General features: G+C 41.0%; 1 long non-coding RNA gene across 2 annotated transcripts; it reads right to left on the reverse strand.

Moving 5' to 3' along the window:
* Positions 1 to 552: 552 nt before the first annotated feature.
* On the reverse strand, positions 553 to 3,620 carry LOC122564649. 2 transcript variants are annotated; one of them, XR_006315950.1, is made up of 4 exons: positions 3,131 to 3,620; positions 2,753 to 2,935; positions 2,150 to 2,225; positions 553 to 831 (listed from the first exon to the last, which is right to left on the reverse strand). It is a non-coding gene; the product is annotated as an uncharacterized LOC122564649 (long non-coding RNA). The 2 variants fall into 2 exon arrangements; XR_006315949.1 differs by having other exon boundaries at positions 2,018 to 2,225.
* Between the last annotated feature and the right edge of the window lie 1,759 nt (positions 3,621 to 5,379).

A 5,379-nucleotide genomic window follows, 5' to 3' on the forward strand; every position in this document is an offset into this window, starting at 1 on the left:
TAATCACACTGTAAACACACCTGTCACTCTACATACTAGAAACCAACTGAATACATAAGAAGTTTAAACAAAGTAAAAGTAACTGAGCCATTCTTAAGTCATGAAGCTGGTCTTCATATTAATTACCAGAAATAACTTCCCTCTATCTCTTCAGGTCCTAAATGCATTCAGTTTTAAATCCCTTTCAGTCAAAGTGTTTTGTCTTGCTTGTTATTCAAATTACTGTTATTCCCGTATGAAAACTATTTCAGTCATGATATCTTGATTTATAGATGTTCCAGTATGTGATCATTAATAGGTGTAAGAATCTGATTTGTCAAGCAGGCAATATGAGTGAAATCAGCTAAAATATTAATGGATGCTATCTTTGCAAAGCTTTGTATCAGAATGAAAATACCTCCTCAAGACAGGGTCAAATAATGCTGGCCAAAAGTCTAGATCAAGCTAAGCAGAGAGCATTTACACTCACAAAAATGCAACTATTTGTGGAAACATGAGGGTTACACTCAAACATTAAAGAAGCTTTTATTTAACAAAAGATGTATTGGTAAGGAAAGAAATGGTGCTGTACTCTTACAGATTCAGACTCCAGTTCTATGGTGGTTACATAATTACTTCTTATGTGCTTCTAAGCCTCTTGTCAAAAAGATAATCTCCATGCTGCTGGTGATCTCCATCCTTAACGTGGTCTCAATTCTTCATGGAAATCTTCTTTGAATTTAAAGGAACACTTCCAACTTTTTTTCCAGCTTTATTTTTATTGTTTAATAATCACTCCTTCATTGGGATGAAAGTTCTCCTCAGTTAATAGTTCATCATAATCCTGGAGATCTGAAAATTTCACAGCAAGAGAGACATTTTCTAACATCAATATTTCGCTTTATTGTCTCAATTACATAAGTGTGGTGTCTGGTTTTATGGAGAGAATTTATAAAGTCTGCACAGAAACAAATGCTTCAACCCAACTCATCCATACCGACCAGGTTTCCTAAACTGAACTGACCGCATGTGCCTGCATTTGGCCCAGACCTCTCTAAAGCTTTCCTGTCCATCTATTTCTGGAATACAGCTGTCAAACTTTTTATTTCATTGTCCAGGGTTTGACTGTGCTGTGTGGCCACTCTCTTTGGACTCTCAACTGTCTTTAAAACTGACAGGGTTCAGTTTTCACCATTTGGCTTCCTTGAAGCGCACACTCCCATCACATTTCTCAGCATGCTTGCCGTTGGTAGATTTTCTGAGTGCTCATTTCCTCCCCATCTCTGTAAGTACTTTGAATTTTTGGTAGTACTCAGGTCACTGTAGCCGATTGACTATTCTATCTTAGTTGTCATTTTCAGTGATCTTTACCGTGGGTCTAGGTCTGATTTTGTTTCAGTTTGTGTGTAGCCTTTTCCTTTCCACAATGTACTGCCAAGATGGTCCAGGAAAACAAAGGACAGCTCCCTTATGGAGCCCAGCTGTTGGGATGTTTCCAGGTTCTGAGCTGTAAGGCTGCTCCAAGGACTGATATACCTTCTTAAAGATCCTATTGAAAACCAATTTATGTGTCACTGGCATTTGACAGCAGCAAGGAAGTTGTTAGCCAAAACGGTGTGGGGGTGGGGTGGAAGAGGGGCAGCCTGAAAGCCTGTGCCCACAGCCCCTTTTAATTTTGAGTGTAATTAACTGCCTGAGAGAGCAACAATTTTGAGGCATTCATGACCTCCTTCCTATCTATTAACGCTCGCCTTCCCTGATTGAGATGGCAGTTTCGGATGACCTTCCTCCATCTTTAATTGAAAACAGTGGGCAGTCAATTCAGGCAGTAAGGTTGCTGAACTGTTTCCACTGCCAATAAAAGCAGGTTCGAGGTTACTTTTTACCCAAAGTTCAAAGCCTTAAAATGTCTATTAAAACTCAGCAATAGGTTTCTCAAAGGAGATGTGGTTAGACAAGCCTGTTATTATGCCAGGGTAATGGTTAACTCCAATCAGGAACAAAGCAGTGAAAGGGAAGACATCCACTGAACCCTGACCTCACTTCCACAGCTCTTTGTAGAGATGGTCTGTTCTTATCTTGACTGATAATTGCTGAATCTTTGCCTGGATCTCCAGTAAGGCTGTGCTCCCCATTCAACTGATCCTGGGAGAACCTTCAAGACTCACACCTTGCTTTCTTCATTTTGTGGGTAGGGGGCTCTCAATGATGAGACTTGTTCCAGGTCATCATTTGGATCCAGGGATCTGCAAAATTCCAGGGAAAAGGTCTTTGCCGATAGTACAGTTCACATTGAATTTTGATTTCACTAAACTTGCAGTGTTATCAGTCCATACTGGAGCACTCTGTGACAAAACACTTCAACTCTCTTATATATGAGACTCAGATTGCTCTCTTAATTTTTAATATTTTATTTATAAAAGCACACTTAAGACAGTTATTTAATTGCCTGATCTCAGTTGCTCTTCAGCAGACACCTTAGAGTCATAGGTTTAAGTGAGGACTGCAGATGCTGGAGATCAGAGTCTAGATAAGATTGAAATGCACAGCAGGTCAGGCAGCATCCAAAGAGCAGAAAAATCCGAAACGTCGATTTTCCTACTCCTTGGATGCTGCCTGACCTGCTGTGCTTTTCCAGCACCACTCTAATCTAGACTTAGAGTCATAGAGCCATATAGTGCAGAAACCAGTCCATGCCAAACACAATCTCAAACTAAACTCATCCCTGCTCCTAGCCCATACCCCTCCAATCCTTTCCTATTCATGTACTTACATATGCTTCTTTTAAATGTTGTGACTGTATCTGCATCCATCACATCCTCAGGAAGTTTATTCCACACTTGAGCCACCTTCTGGTAAATCTCTAGTGAATCCTCTGGTGACCAGACCTGAAACACAGTACTCCAGAATAGACTTCACTAATGTTCTGTACATCTCCAACACGACTTCCCAATTCCTATATACAAAGGACAGAGCAATGAAGGCAAGCATGCTAAATGTATTTTTAACCATCCTATGTAAGCAAGTTTGATGCAAACTTCAAAGAATTATGTACCTGAATCCTTAGGTCCCTCTGTTCTATTGCCCCCACCTCAAGCCCAAGAATGTTTCAAATTAAAAAAGGTAACTTAAAGTAAAACATTAATCTTACCTCCTCTTACACCAAATTTTCAGAGTTACTGCACTGCACCAGAGGACCCCTGCAGTTGGTTGTGCATGCCTGGTAACTGATCAATGCTGACTGTGCTTGATTGTTTAAGCCTGGGTGCTGACTCAGAGCCGTCTTCTCCGCAGAACTCCTGAGATACAAAACTCATAACAAACCAGTGGGCACAACAATGGGCATAGCTACAGGTTTGATGTTGACTGGCTCTTTTCCCAATCTAAATGAGTTGGCCTTTACTAGAATATGCTGGATCAGGCAAGAGACTTTACATCATGTCAATAACAAACACTGCTCCACTTCGAAAACATCATGTGCTTTTCGCAAGCTGCATCCAAGGAGAATTATTTTCTGAGTTTTCATTTTGTCTTGCAAGGGAAACTAGCTACACGTTTTTTTTAAACCACAAATACATTAAACACTAATAATGATACAGCGATGATGAAATAGCATACATTCATGTTTGGGGGAAACAACTTGAGTCTACCAAACATTTCTGTTTTACACAATGCTCCTGTTGCCAAGTGGAATGTGATGTGTATTACTGGCAGGGCACCAAGTGATTTAATTAGATATTAGCACATCTAAAGTAATGCATAGAAGATTAAATAATGAACCAACAGAGAGGGCTGTTTTTGAGTAAGGCAATGCAGTGAATGCAGATCAGGGACTGAATGAAATTTCAGTTCTCCATTTGGCATCAGCTCTGTGTAGAAACTGCAGAAGTTCAGGACATGTGCAAACTTCCTTGACAAATGTTGTGCAGATCCAGATTGTGCTGCCTGGAATTGTCTAAGGAGCAGTGTGAAGATAACGTTGATGAAAACACTTTGAAGTAACATTAATCCCGAACAGCCATTCCAGCCAAAACCCCCATCCCTTGCATGAATCTGAGATTGGATTGTAACAAACTGCTTACAAACTTGGTGTTGCTTTTAATCTCCAGATGAGCTTCCGATCTCATATTCACCATCAGAAAGCCAGTCTCTCTCCAGTTCCCTCACAGCATCAACTTCACCTTGCCTTATCACGTCTGCTGATGAAAACTCCCAGTTATGCCTTCATTATAGAAGAATAGCATGGAATATAAATTTATTGCAACTTGAGAGTTTTACAAGTTGCTCCAGCATGGGGCTTACATCATTGACAGGAGTCATACATAATAATACTACAAAATTTAAATTAAGGCAAAGCTCATCACAATTCAGTTCATGGCTCCTGGGCTCAGGAAAAGCAGATTAAGGAATAATGGACTGCACTGAAGACAAGGTGCCATTCCAGAATGGGACTGCCTGCCAGGCTGTTGGAATACCTCGAAACCAAAATGAAGAAGACCTCCACATAGGAATGAGACCTCCATGTTGGGACATGACTGTCTTGCTGGGCCAAGACTGCCATCTCTCATCCTTCAGGCACCCCCAGGCCTTGCCGTGGACCTGGAGCCCAGGACCTGGTCCTTGCTCACCAGGAGTCCTCAGGCTGGGGTATAACTGTTTCTGGCTTGTTCTGGTTTGCTCCACTGTAACAGAGGTGTCCTCCTTCACCCACCACTCTCAAGACTTAAAAGAGAAAAGAAAACAAGGAAAAGAAAAAGGGCTGAAGAGAAAATATATAAAAAAAGGAAGAGACAGAAAGGTGAGGGGATTGGACAATCCCCTGGCTCAGCTCACATACTCCGTTGCAATTAGTATTAGACTTGATCATTCCAATATACGCCTGGCCGGAATTACACTGGCTTTCCTCTGTAAATTTGAATTTATTCAAAATTCTCCTGCCGTGTCTTGATTTTAAAATGGCCGTTCTTGTTTTCGAATCTGACTATGGCATTTCCCTTACTCTCTCTGTGACCTCCTCTGATGTTAACATAGGAGATATGGTTAGTAAGTTTGCAGATGATAGCAAAATTGGAGGTGAGATGGACAGCGAAGAAGGTTTCCTCAGAATACAACAGGATCTTGATCAGATGGGCCAATGGGGCAAATAGTGGCAGATGGAGTTTCATTTAGATAAATGTGAGGTGCTGCATTTTGGAAAGGCAAATCAGAGCACGACTTCTACACTTAATGGTAAGGTCCTGATGAGTGTTGCTGATAAGAGAGACCTTGGACTGCAGGTTCACATTCCTTGAAAGTGGAGTGTCAGGTAGATAGGATAGTGAAGAAGGCATTTGGTATGCTTTAATTTATTGATCAAAGCATTGAGTTTAGGAGTTAGGAGGTCACGTTGTGGCTGTACAG

Source organism: Chiloscyllium plagiosum, chromosome 30, assembly GCF_004010195.1.
Source record: "Chiloscyllium plagiosum isolate BGI_BamShark_2017 chromosome 30, ASM401019v2, whole genome shotgun sequence".
NCBI lineage: Eukaryota > Metazoa > Chordata > Chondrichthyes > Orectolobiformes > Hemiscylliidae > Chiloscyllium > Chiloscyllium plagiosum.